General features: G+C 33.9%; 1 pseudogene; it reads left to right on the forward strand.

Annotated features, from left to right (window-relative positions):
- Nucleotides 1–3,788: 3,788 nt before the first annotated feature.
- Nucleotides 3,789–14,626, forward strand: LOC110611562 (annotated as a pseudogene).
- Nucleotides 14,627–15,255: the final 629 nt, after the last annotated feature.

A 15,255-nucleotide genomic window follows, 5' to 3' on the forward strand; every position in this document is an offset into this window, starting at 1 on the left:
TGTTCGGCGGTACTTTCGGCGGTCGAAACTGCCAGACAGAGACGAAAGTCTCCTTTCGGGGGCAAGCTTCGACAGCCGAAAGGCTGCCTCCCCAGCCATGTTCGGCGGCCGAAAGTCCTTCGGCTGCCGAACCTGGTTTCTGCCAAAGGGCAGAAACTTGGCTCCCTTTGCACATTTCGCCTCCAAACCTTTCCAACATGCAACAAACCTATTCTACAACACACAAACACAAGCATACATGTTCCTAGGGGCTTCAAACCATCACAAACCCCATCTACAACACATCAAGCATCCACATTGCTCAAGAACATACATTTATACCCATAAACATAACCATAACCTAAACATGCATTCTACCCCATAGATCTACTTAAAACTTACTTTAAACATGCAATGAGCTTAAGATCGGCTCTTACCTCTTGAAGATCGAGAGAGAGACGACCTAAACTCGAAGTTGGGAGAGATTGGGTTCTTTAACCTCCAAGCTCCAAAACTTTGCTCAAAAGCTCAAATCTTCAAAATAAAGTTAAAACAAATGAAAACCTTGAAAGATCTAGAGGAAAGACGCCAAAGATGGGTGAGGGGCGGCGGAGACTCACCTTGGCCGAAAATGGGGAAAAAGCTTGCCCGTTTTCGGCTAAGGGACCCTTTTATAGTGGCTGGCCAGACCACGTTCGGGGGCCGAATGTGCCTCCGCATGCATACCATGTTCGGTGGCCGAACTCCAGGTTCGGCGGCCGAACCTGGACTTCCCTCACTTATGCTTTCGGGGGCCTAAAGCACACCCGCAACGCATGCATGTTCGGCGGCCGAACTTGAGGTTCGGCGGCCGAACCTGAGTTTTCCTCCAAAGCTATTTTCATGCAAAAACTCATTTTCTTTCATGCTTAAAACATAAAACACATTAAAACATTTTATAAAAACATGGTTTTACCCTACTAGAGGCTTCCGACATACGAGATTCCACCGGACGGTAGGAATTCCGATACCGGAGTCTAGCCGGGTATTACACTCCCCTTTAACCTCTTTCCTATGTGGGATACTTTTAATCCACCTACATGGGGTTCCTTCCCCCCATAAGGCCTAAGCGTCATCGCTCAGCACACCGTACTCATGAGGCCCAGGCTCTGATACCAATTGTAATATCCTCTAGGCCCACACCAGTGAATATTGTCCGCTTTGGGTTTACGCCCAGTATCCTTCCCTTCACGGGTTTGTTTCCGGGTCAAGGGATTTGATACCCTGTCTTCCCAAAACGCGTCCATTGGGGTCTCTTTGGGCAAGGCTTATCCCACATCGGAAAGAGGTTAAAGGGGAGAGGGCCTTATAAGCCTTGCCCAAAGAGACCCCAGTGGACGTGTTTTGGGAAGACAGGGTATCAAATCCCTTGACCCGGAAACAAACCCGTGAGGGGAAGGACGCTAGGTGTGAACCCAAAGCGGACAATATTCACTGGTGTGGGCCCAGAGGATGTTATACTTTTCCTTTCAAAACTCATTTTTCTTGCATAAAAACCATAAAAACATGCTAAAACATTTTCAAAACCTCTGTTTTACCCATCAAGAAGGCTCCGACACCCGTGAATCCAGGATTCCATCGGACATTCCGCCGGAAAGATAGAAATTCTGATGCCGAGCTCTAGTCGGGTATTATAGCGTGGTTGACACATACCTTTTAATAGGTAAGCTCTTCGTACCTGATTTCTAATATCAGGCAAATACCTTATTACTTGTTTAAGTGAAGTTGATTAAACAGGTTGATTCACCAACGATGATAACGATGCATTTATTAACATTCTTTTAGAAAATTGCTCTATTCTTATAATATTACACACAATTTCAACATATTAATAATTTAATTTAATATTTATTGTTAAAATTTATTTTTTTAAAAATTATATTTTATTAATTCACCCATAAAATTATATTTGACAAAATTTAAATTATTACCCATTAAAAATATTTAAAATTTATTTAATTTTTCTAATTTTAGTTAGACAAACTATTACCCATAGAAAATATATTTAATATTTACATAATTTTTTTAATTTTAATTAGACATACACTGTTGTTCATAAAAATTATATTTTAATATTTACATAATTTTTAAAATTTTTATTACACTAAATTATTATCTACAAAAATAATATTTAATATTTACAAATTTTTTTTTAATTTTAATTAGATCAAATTATTATCTATAAAAATATTATTTAGAATTTATACTATTTTACTAATTTTGATTAGATTAAATTATTATCCATAAAAATAATATTTACAATTTACACAATTTTTTTTTAATTTTAAGTAGACTAAACTACCATCCACAATAATAGTGTTAATGATTAAATGAAATAAATAATAATAAATTAACAATATAATGAAATAAATAAAAAATATAAATTAATTCTTAACAATAAAAAATAATATAAAAAGATAAAATAAGAAAATAAGAAAATAAGAAAATAAGAAAATAACTCACTATAAAAAAGAGAAAAAGATGAATAATGAAAAAAATGGATAATGAATAGTAGATTTAACGAAATAAAATAAAATTTGTGAATTAAAATGAAATTTATTAAATAAAACGAAATAAAATAAAATTTGTGAATTAAAATGAAATTTATTAAATAAAAATTAAGAGAAGGAAGAAAATGGGAGGCTGGAAGTTGACGTGAAAAAAAATAAAGAAAAAAGAAAGTTTAGAGGTATTAATGTAAAATTATATTAATATCTCTAGAAAAATTTAAAAATTTCAAGGAGATTCATGACTACGTTAAAACTGTGTTTGAGGCCGTGTCTGAGCTTGATATATGAATTTTGACTCTTTGCCCAAATATTTTAAATTTTTTCGCATTTTATGTGCACCATGTGATGAAATGTAGATTTAATTTCTACCTTTCAATCTATCTTATAAATCTTTGACAAAAAAAATTATCTTATAATTTCGTTTTAAGTTTTGTTTGTTTTTGAAAAATAGTTTATTTTTTGTTATTTATTTTAATTTAAAAATAAAATATATTAATAAATTTATATAAAAAATTTTTAATAGGATTTTCAAAATATAAAAAGTAATTTTAATTAAAAAAATATTTTTAATTTCACGCGCTATAAAATATGAAAAATTATTTTTCAAAATAACTGGAGCCTTATGAAAAACTTTATTTTTCCATCAAACCAAACAAAACCCTAACCTAAACAACTACTGCACACGTGTCATCTCTGCTACCTCCTTCGACTGTTGTCGCTCTCCTTCAACACTAGCTTCCCCCATCCGCTACTAATACGGCGGGATCCCGCCTCTTCTGATCCTCTCCACCGGAATTCAAATCAAAATTCTCTCATTTCTTCTACATTCACGCTCCTACGGTTGTACACACTGCTGAGCTTTCTCCGTACTCTTGCTCACGGTGAGTCTAAAATTGATGCTTAGGTTTTGCGAATGCTCTAACATTAGTAGGTTATTAGAGGTCTCAAAGTGTGCAACACATTCAACCGGAAAACCACTGCCTGTTACCGCTGCGACCACCGTACTGTATATCTTTTTGTCCTGCTATTTCAATTATACTGTAATGCACTTATGAATTTTGCACTTGCTTTATCATCCGGGAAATACAGGAAAAAAGCAATTCTCTTGTTTAGCTCGTAAATTTGGTGCATTTGATAGTTTTGGGGAGATGGATAAAGGCAATGCCGCATTTCTGGAGATTGAACTTTTGATCTCTGAGTAAGATGCACAGGAATGAGTAGGTTTGGGTTCAAAATTTGTCACCTTGTGTGACAAGGGCTATGCTTAGATTGGCTCTGCAAGGTGGTGCATTTTCACGAAGTTCCTCATGCTGGATTAGAAGCTTGGAAAATAAAGTTTTTTACTGTTGCGTTGACTAGTGTTTTAGTTAGATCAAGTCTATAAGGTAGTGCGATTTCTATGTGATTGTCACTCTTTTAAGTTATTATTCTTCCAATAGTAGAAAAAAAGGGAAATATAATCAAATTAACTGAGTTTTTCTTTTCCACGGCCTAACTCACCAAAAAATATGTAAGGATCCACATATTATATGTGGGTCAGGCTTAACTCAGCCCTTGAGCTAAGCTCCCTCAAGGAGCTCAAGAGGAGGAGTGCCTTGAGAGAGGAATGCCTAAGCCTTTACATTACCCAATGTGGGATTCAACATGATATTTAAACCTCACCTGTCTTCTGTTTCCACATACTTTGATTTCTTGGATCTTTTTTCGTTTTTCACTCAGTTTTGACACTCTTCCAAAATCTCTTTCCTTTCTACTTTTTTAAAAGGACTTTGAATACTCCTCTGGTCGCCCCTCAATTGAGCTGCTTCTTTCACCTCCTTGCTCCAACAGCTTAATCGTAGCACATCGTGTCTCGGTGCCAAAGTCCTAGTGCCAGCTTGCCAGTCCTACTGTGAAGGCAAAACATCCTGCAGCGGCTTCCTGGTGGTGCTCTGCGTTTGGTACACAGAGCTGCTTCATTGTTCATTTCAGGAGCTTGACTGTTCATGCTCCTAGCTTTAGTCTAGTTCGCAATATAATATCTTGTTACGTTGTTGAATTCTTTAAAGAGCTACTAGCAAGACACTGTCAAGGCTGGTCCAGTCTTGAGTAATATGTATGGTGCAGATTGGGAGAGCAGAATTGAGGTATTTATATGTCAGACTTGTGGTTGAATTGTAACTTTTTTCTATTAACATTTTTTTAGATGCATAATTCTGTATATTTGTTTGAGAATTTTTTTTATGGTTATATGTTCCACTTTCTTCTATTAGGCAAAGGAGCAGCAAGCCAATTTTGAGCATCTAAACATTTTAAGCAGGTAAAAATCTTGTCGTACTTGTCTCTGCTGCTCTAGGTGTTTTTACAGGCATCCACTACTTTACTGTTTGCTACTTCATAATATTTATGCATCTGCTTAGCTTGTTTAGTATTCTAGAACTTCCTTTTCCAGTTTGTTTTGAGTTTATTTAAGTAGCCCATCAATGGTTGCTAAGTATTCTAGAAGGCTGACAATATGGGTGGCTTGCTTTTGTACAATTTCTTGAAGTTACTTTTGCTGCAGTTCTATTAATATATGTGCTAGAATACTTGAACAGGCTTTTAGTAGTTTGTTTGGGGAATGTTTTGTGTTGCTATGTCTAATGCAAAGTCTACACTTTAATAAATCATTTGCTCTTTCCCTCTTTTTTTATTGTTCTTTCTTGAGTGTTCATAACCAGCCACCTGTACTCAAACAATTTTATCTTCTTTACTTGCTTTTTACATTGGAGACATTTCAAATTAATGGTTAAATCCAACAAAGTCAGATGGCTTTCCAATCGATGTGTCTATTTGTATGATTTCTTTTTGGAGTAATTGCTAAAACAAACCCTCTACTTCTCAAATTTTTGCAATTCTATTGCCAATTAAACTATGTACTTATAAATTTTTACCAGTTGTACCCTATCATTAAAAATCTGTTAATCAACTAATGAAGATGCTGTGTCAATGCCACATCAGCGCCATGTAATACAGTATTTTTTTTGGCAGTTATTTTGTAGTATGATGCAATGATGTGGCATGGACATGCCATTGCCGTAGTGCCTCCATTAGTTGATCAATGGTTTTTTAATTGATAGGCTACAATTAGTAAAAGTTTAAAAGTATATGGTTTAATTGGCAATTTTCATATTATAGGATAGAATTGTAAAAATTTGAAAAGTACAAGATTTACTTTTGGCAATACCCATTTCTTTTATTGCGTGGAGGTGCAAACTCTCTGGCTTACTAAATTAATTTCCAAAGAACTAGAAGGAGAATTCTGACAATTAGATAGTAGGATTGATTTTACGAAATCACCGCCATCTATTATTTTTGATTTGCACTGATAATTACAAACAGACAGAAAAATATTAATGATTAAACAGGTACAGTATGTTTATGGAATTTGTCTTTTGGTGCTTGTGGATACAACATGCAGGCATTCTGTGGGACTGTACTATTTGTTTTTGCTTGCAAAAAACTTCATATTTTACTGTTGAAAGTAGATCTTTTTTAAAATCACTATCAGGCAAATTATCCAATCAGGTGACTATGTAGATATATGTGCTGATTTGCTCCAGAAATATACTATAAGCAATGTCTCATATGAAGTTAATGACATGGTAATTTTATCATCTATATGTAAGGGAACTTTCTGTATTTTGTTATACAAGTGCATCTTCTGGTGCAGTGACTATATGATCTCTCACCATGCAAGTGAATTTTGAGTGCAAATTTGCTTTCATGAGCTTTATTGAAAGAAAAATTCTCAAGTAAATAACACTGTATCTTGTTATTAAATGGTTCTAGGCACTACAAAAGTGTATATAGGGAACTTTTCTTGACAAGTGATGCAAATGATGATAAGCAGTCAGCAGTTACAAGCGACACAGGAGCCATGTCAGAATATTATCGTTTTGGGTGGTTGCTGTTTTTGGCACTCCGTGTACATGCATTCAGCCGTTTTAAAGATTTGGTGACCTGCACAAATGGTTTAGTTTCTGTGCTGGTTAGTCCCCCAATTTTATTAATTATTAATACTACTATGTTCTGGTAAAAAAAAATTGCATGTTATTGCCTTTTCTATTATTTACCTATAGGTTTCATAAATTTAATTCCTAAGAATTAGCAGTCCTACCAAAAGATACAAGTAATATCTTTTCTTTTTTATTTCTTCTTTTTTGTGCCTTAGGTCTTTGCAAGATAGTATCATGGCAGATAATGACATTCTTTACCATTTAATGGAACTTGTCAGGCTATTTTGATAATTCACATTCCAGTTCGCTTCAGAAATTTCAACTTAAATGACTCTCAATGGTTTGGTAATAATCTTGCCTGTTTAGCATTTTTGTTTGAAAATTTCTCACTTTCTCAGAGAATTACTATTTTCAAAATTTTGTAATTAGAAGTTTTTTGTGTATAGTACAGTCAAGAAGGGTGACAAGGGTGTTGACTTACTGGCATCACTTTGCAACAAATATGACACCTCTGAGGATGAGCTGAGAAAAACAATGGAGAAGACCAATGATATAATAGCAGATATTTTGAAGAAAAGACCCTGTTTGGCATCTGAGTGTAAAAATGAAAACCTGGATAATATTAATCCAGGTGTGTTTGAAATCCATATTTACGGCTGTGAATATTTTAATATTGGAAAAATATTTTCCTTTTATGCTTCTGAAATTCTCATTCTCTTTGATGCAGATGGTTTGATCTATTATGAAGATTTAATAGAAGAATCATCAGTGCAATCCAATTTGGCTATTTTAGAGAAGGATTATGAGGATGCAATTCATTCTAATGGTGAACTGGATGAGAGGGTGTTTATCAATGAGGAAGACAGCTTACTTGGTTCAGGAAGCCCATCTGGAGGTGCCATAAATGTAACGGGCACTAAAGTAAGTTTATGCCAATTTCACATACTACAAGTCAAGACAGTAAGAAGGCTAAAGACATCAACCCTGACTTTTACACAACACCTTAACCTTTTCGTTGTTAACATTTGACACCTGGCCTTTATAAAAGTGTAACTATTTACCCCTCAAACTTTATAAAATGTGATTATAGAACTCTCAAACTTTATAAAATGTAATTATTTAACACCTAAAATGTCAGAGTTACTTTCATAAAGATTGGATATTAAATACTAGCAACGAAAATGTTAGGATGCAAATTGACTTTTTTGTGTAAAAGTCAGGGGCCAAATTATACATTCATTCTATAAAGAATTATTGTTTAAATGTTTATGATTTATTTTATTTCATTTAAAACATGGTTAATTTCTAATTACTTGCTCTTTACAGAGAAAATTTGATCAGATTTCCTCACCAATAAAGACAATTACAAGTCTGCTTTGTCCCCTTCGATCCCCTCCATCTCGTACAAATGGCATTTTAGGCAGCACAAATTCTAAGATGGCTGCTACACCTGTAAGCACAGCAATGACAACTGCAAAGTGGCTTTGGACTGTTATTTCTCCACTTCCATCAAAACCCTCGGTACAGCTTGAACGCTTCCTTGCATTATGTGATAGGGATGTCGCAAATGATGTCATACGTAGAGCGCAGATAATATTGGAGGCTATATTTCCAAGTAGTGCCTTGGGAGACTGTTGTGTAACCGGCAGTCTGCAAAGTACAAACCTGATGGACAACATATGGGCAGAACAACGAAGAATGGAAGCATTAAAGCTGTATTACAGGGTTCTTGAAGCAATGTGCACAGCAGAAGCTCAAATATTTCATGCAACTAATTTGACCTCTTTGTTAACTAATGAGAGGTTCCACAGATGTATGCTCGCATGTTCTGCGGAACTTGTTCTGGCTACACATAACACTGTCACAATGCTCTTTCCTGCAGTTTTGGAGAGAACTGGCATTACAGCTTTTGATCTTAGCAAAGTGATAGAGAGCTTTGTCAGACATGAGGAGTCTCTCCCAAGGGAGTTGAGGAGGCATTTGAATTCATTGGAAGAACGACTTTTGGAGAGCATGGTGTGGGAGAAGGGCTCCTCAATGTATAATTCCTTGACTGTAGCAAGACCCTCCCTTTCTGTGGAGATAAGTCGTCTTGGGCTATTAGCAGAACCAATGTCATCGTTGGATGCAATTGCCATGCATGTTAACTTTTCTTCTGGAGGTTTGCCACCAATTCCTTCTTCACAAAAGCCTGAGTCATCTCCAGGTAGTTCTTTTTAAGAAATATATATATATGATCTGAAGTAGCAACATATGTAACTTGTATTCACTCAGATTTGTATGTACTGATGCTTCATTTCATTGGTTGTCATGTATCATTTCCAGGTCAGAATGGGGATATCAGGTCTCCAAAGAGACCATGCACAGATATCCGCAGTGTGTTAGTAGAGCGGAACTCATTTACATCACCAGTGAAGGATCGCCTACTTGCCATTACTAACCTTAAATCAAAGCTACCACCACCTCCTTTGCAGTCTGCCTTTGCCAGGTAAATTGCTATTCTTAGGACGACATGAAGTGGCATCTCTGACCTTTAGGGTCAATATTAAAGCACTTTGATGTTATCTAACTGTGAGTTCTGTATGTGGATTTTTGTTTCAGTCCAACACGTCCCAACCCTGGGGGAGGAGGGGAAACATGTGCAGAAACTGGGATTAATATATTCTTTAGCAAGGTAGTGGGCATGATATTTTAATGTCAATGGTCATTTTATTGCCAACTTGACAACCTAAGATAATTGTTCATATGCTTTGAGTACTGGATGCATAGGTCTCCTTGCTGTCTGGCTATAAAGGAAAAATGACCGCCCTTTTCATATATATGGACAATTACTGTTTGGTCCTTGTGATATATATCATTGTAAATCTACAACACAGATGAAAACCAGAGTTTCAGGGATGGTCCCTTGCCATTTTCCTTGTTTTGATGATGGTGAGATGGGAAATTCCAATCAAATATCAAGGACTGAAAACTTGTTGGGCATTTTGTTTTGTTCTCTCATCCACATGAGAACTTCTCTTAATGCAAGAAAAATTCCATCTGAGGAGTTTAATAGGTTCTAATATTTTGAATTGCTGCAATTACGCCTCATGAATGAGTTACCCTGCGTGTCTAGTCACATCACAACTTTTCCTCTGCAAATTTGAAACAGTTGAATACCTCAAATCTAGACAGGCTTTTGTCTTCTGAGCTGGGGATGGGGAGAGGGAGAAAAGGGGAGGAAGAGAGAGGAGAGAAATTGGGGTATTTTGGGAACAAAAGGGTTTGTCCCTTGATCAGTCCAAAAACCCAGTGACTAACAAATATGGATGGAAGGACCAAGTGGTGAACCGTGAATAGAATCAAAAGTGATGGAGGGACTAACAAACACATTTCTGTAAATATGAGGACGAAGTCATCAGTTACCCTATAGTATAGGGACTAAATAGTAATTCACTCTCTATATACTCTGCATTGGTGGTGGTGGTTGGTTTTGGAAACAGAGTTATGGGTACGTGCTTGGTTGGGTGATGCGTATTCAACTTGGCTTCATCTTGAAGCATGCATGGATCAATAATTAAAGGGTGAGGTACTACCTGATGTATCATTGGTTCAAGAGTCTGCCAAAAATTAAAAACTAGAAGTTGGATCGAGTATATTCAAGCTTAAAATGATGGGACCAAGTTTGTTTATAGCCAATTTTAAGAACCTTAAGCTTAGCTTTAATTGACTTGAAATAGAATGTATTTGTAAAGCAGCTCAAGTTCCTATGGTATCGGATCCTCTTTCATGCATTTATAGAACATTGAGTTGGATACTTGTATATTTGCTTCTGAAGATAAATATTCTGGAAAGCTATATTTGTCTGTCTAAACCATTTGTCTCACCTGTTGTTGAGCATGCTGGTGAAAGTTTTGTGGATTTTCTATCATTTTTAATTTAATTGTTGTTGAAGAGTTTATACAGAAAATAACTTCCTTATTTGAATCAAGTTCCTTTGACAGGATTTCCCTCTGGTCACTTTTGAATTTGGTCAACATAAAACTATATTTCTTTATTTTATTTTAATTATGTTCCATAATTTACTTGTCCTTACTTTTTGTCCTGCCTAGATTAATAAGTTAGCTGCTGTCAGAATCAATGGTGTGGTTGAAAGGTTACAACAGTCTCAGCAGCATGTAAGAGAGAATGTGTATCATCTTTTTCAACAAATCCTTAGTCAGCGGACATTTTTGTTCTTTAACCGCCACATTGACCAGATCATTCTTTGCTGTTTCTATGGAGTTGCGAAGGTTTGCTGTTAGTAACTTCTGAGAGTTTATTGGCTGTTATTGAATGATTTGATGTCATCTTTCGCATTTACTTCTCATGCTCATGTTTTGTTCTCCAGATTTCCAAAGTTAACCTAACCTTCAGGGAGATCATTTACAACTATAGGAAGCAACCACAATGCAAACCACAAGTTTTCTGTAGTGTGTTTGTTGATTGGTCTTCAGCTTGCCCTGATGGAGTATGATGCCTAATCTCTACTCTCTTTGCTGTTGCATTTTGTGGATTTCTGACCTTTAGATGGTATCAAAACAGAGGAGAGGCCAAGATCATGTTGACATTATTACATTTTACAATGAAATATTCATTCCTGCTGCGAAGCCTTTGCTGGTGGAGTTTGGTTCTGTTGGAACAGTTGCAAAAGCTAGCCAGGTTCCTGAAGTCAATAATAATAAAGACGGTACTTTCTTCTTCTTCTTTTTCTTTCTTTTTTATTTTTTTAAATCATTATTACTTTGTTAGTAATGCCATATAGTTATATATTTGGTGTCTATGCCATTGCCTCCGAGTCATTTTTAAACATGCTTGTGTTTGGCTTATCAGGTCAATGTCCTGCATCACCTAAAGTATCTCCTTTCCCAAGTCTTCCTGATATGTCTCCAAAGAAAGTTTCTGCAGCACATAATGTGTATGTCTCTCCATTGCGGACATCCAAGGTACTTTTTTCCCATCAACCTTTTTCATTTAGAGATATTTTGCATTTGATTCTCTCCTTTTTTTTAAAAAAAAAAAAAAAAATCTAGTCAACCTTATTTGGCATGCTGACTATAACCATAAAAGGAGTGTGTAGGAAGTATGGGTTATTTCCTGTCAGTTCGAGACTTGTTTTGAATATGTAAAGCATTTTCACCTTGCTTTTAATTTATATGAACACTGAAACAAAAATGTTTTCAGTATGGTTTATCTTGTCTTGTATCATTTAATGAGACATTGTGTTCTTCTATGCTGGAACCTTCTTAAATAATAGTTTTCCTTCATTGTGAAATCAGCTTGTAACCTTTTCAAATGGGAAAGAGGAAAAACTATACAGTGAAGCGATCCTACCAACAATCCTACATGGTATAACAAGCCAATAAGAGATAGACAATTGTATAATAGTTACTGGAAAAAAAACTTGCTAGTTAGTTATCCATCTTTTATTGGCTTGTAACATGTAGGCAATTTTACGTGGTACAACTGCTTCATTTTATAATTTCTCGGGGGAGAGGTTCATACAAGCCTCTAAACTTTTCATCAAAGTCCAAATAAGCCAATTTTGACATTTTTGGCCAAATAAAGCCTCCAACTTTTACCTTTAGGTCCAAATAAGTGCGGACCTAATAACATATTATTATTTTTTATAATTTTAAATATTAAAAATAATTTACTATTTTTAACTAAAGCAAAAATTAGAATAAAAATTACAAAAAAAAGTTCAAGGAGAAATTTATTGTAACATGCAGGCAATCCTACATGATACACCCGCTTCACTATATAATTTTTCAGAGAAGAGATTCAAATAAACCTTTAAACTTTTCATCAAAGTCCAAATAAGCCAAATTGACATTTTTAGCCAAATAAAGCCTCCAACTTTTACCTTTAGGTCCAAATAAGTGCTAATCCAATGACATTGTTTTTTTTTATAATTTTAAATATTAAAAATGATTTACTATTTTTAACTAAAACAAAAATTAGAATAAAAATTAAAAAAAAGTTCTAGAATAAATACATTAAATAATTTTTAATATTTAAAAAATTATAGAATTATTTTTATTATTAAAAAATTTTATTGGGTCTGGATTTATTTGGACTTAAACATAAAGTAACTATTTATTCGGAAAAAAAAAGTCAGATTGGGCATATTAATACTCTACTCCAATAAAAAGCTGACAGTGTTACTAATGGAAAATAAATTTTGGAACTCTAAAGGTGTGTTTACTTACAAAAAACAGCTTTGTGTTTATCATTTTTTATTTTCTAAGAAAACTGTAGATTTCATTCTTTATGGAAAATAAGGAAAAATATGTAAAACATATTCACCTTTTAATAATAAAAATCCGTTGCTTTCAAAAATAATAATAATAATAATAAAAAACCGTTTTCAAATTATAATAGTAAAAAATACTCATAACTTTCATAATTAAATAAATTATTTAATTTTTTAAGGAAAATATTATAATATTTTTGTTATGAAAGAGTAATGTTTTCCATTTGGAAAAGAACTAGAAAACAAATTTTTATTATAAAGGAAAACTGTGGAAAACATCTTAAAACTGTTTTCCAAATCATAGTTAAATGTTTAAAAACTAAAAATTTGGTTTGAAATACAGAAAATAAGAAAAAAAATATAGAAATTGCATCCACTTGCAAAAATAGAAAATCATTTTCTAATTCAAAAAATAAAAAAAATTATAACTTTCCTAATTAAAAAATAAATCATTTAAAAAAATATTTAAAAACTTTATTGTTTCAGTTTCAATTTTTTTTACCTTGTTTATTTATTTTTATTTAGTTTTAATTATAAAAATGTTATAATATAATTTTGTTATAGAAGAACTATTGTTTCCTATTTTTTGGGAAATAGTACTGTTGTAGAATATTACGATTCAAATAAAATTTTTCAGTAAATCAATTCAAATCTATAGAGCGAATATCTTAAATGTACTTGAATCTTATGATTCCTGATTCGATTCTACATCCTACCAATTCAAATATATAGGGTATATTGCAAATTTACCTAAATTTTGTCTAAATTGAAAGAATCAATAGTGAATCAACATGAACCAACCCAGTTTTCACCCAATTTATTCAATTATTTATAAAGGGTTTGTCATATCTTATATTTTTAAAATTTAAGATCTAATTAACTTAACAGTGGAAAGCTTCTCATTTATATATCACGTTTCTTTTAAACAATAAATAGAAATAAATTCCACCACTTGTGTTATATATTTGACTGTCAAATAATAAGAAGAGGAGGCGAATAACATAACTGAAGTCCTTTTTTGGTTGGTCGGTTGTTATTGGTGTCCTAGCAAAAACAATTCAAGGACATTTCAGTGACTTGGTGTGGCTGTGTGCTTGTGCATCCTAATGGTCATAATGCGGCAAAAACTTGACAACAGTTATTGACTGCAAAATCAAACTACTTGGTTTTAGGTAGAGCATGCCCTTGGCCCTTCTATTAATGTCTTGTATAACTTGATGATGCTTTTAGATGGATGCCCTAATCTCCCACAGCTCAAAAAGTTATTATGCTTGTGTGGGAGAGAGCACTCATGCATATCAGAGCCCTTCAAAAGACCTGACCTCTATCAACAATCGCTTGAATAGGTACTTTTCCTTGGCAAAAAAGCTAATTAATTTCTTTTATCTAATGAATGATGTCATTTCTTTTTTTAAAATTTCAGTAACAGGAAAATCAGAGGCACCCTGAAATTTGATGATGTAGATGTGGGTTTAGTTAGTGATTCTATGGTTGCCAACAGCCTCCACCTTCAAAATGGGAGCTGTGCATTCTCATCTGGTGTACCTCTGAAATCTGAGCAACCTGACTCCTAATTCCAATTCTTAACTCTTCCTGTAAATTCTAATTCTCTGTGTAATTCTTCCTCGGTAGTTTTTATTATACTCGAGATAATGCAATGACGTAGGGGTGTTGTATGAGCGGTGAGTTGTACAAGGGACGCCACTTCACCCGCTTCCCTTCCCTAATATACCTATATGCTTTGTAATTTAGACAGTGGAACCTGGAAATTTAAGTCGGATAAATTACCTGTCTGAACTGCTTGTAGTTAATATCACGGTTTCACAATGTGGTCTCTTTGTAGTTAAAACTATTTTTCAAAATATGAGCGCATTTACGTCTGGTTTTGAATTCTCTTTTGTTTTTATTTTTTTTTATTTTTTTATTTTTTGGGGTGGGGGTAAAGAAGAAAGACTGAACAAAACAATACGAAAATCCTTTTATGGTATAGAGAAATTATTATTCAGTTTATTTGTTAATTTTGTTTTCAAGTATTTTACTTTATGGTATTGAAAAATTTGACTTTTTTTTTATATCAATATTCTTTATTTTTTTTAAACAATAAAATCAAAAACAAAAATAAATTGAAAATAACATGCAATACGAATTAATAACAATAACAGCTAATAGTAAACACCAAATCACAAACTATTAGAATTAGTAGGCATAATAACAAAAAGGGAGGGGTAGATTTGAATGTTGAGGTGAATTTTCTTGGTGAAGGCATAAATATCCTCGTTGAACAAAGGATGCAAAATCCAAAGAGGCAATGCGAAGGTTAAGAGTGAAAATTCAAGATATAATAGTACAAATTAACTTTAGGAGCATAAACTCATCAAAATTCAGAACAAACTAAACATAAATAAATATATATAATCACCAAACACAAACAGGAAAAAGTGATTAAATAATACATAGCAATTCTCAATGAGTAGTA

Source organism: Manihot esculenta, chromosome 3, assembly GCF_001659605.2.
Source record: "Manihot esculenta cultivar AM560-2 chromosome 3, M.esculenta_v8, whole genome shotgun sequence".
NCBI classification, from domain to species: domain Eukaryota; kingdom Viridiplantae; phylum Streptophyta; class Magnoliopsida; order Malpighiales; family Euphorbiaceae; genus Manihot; species Manihot esculenta.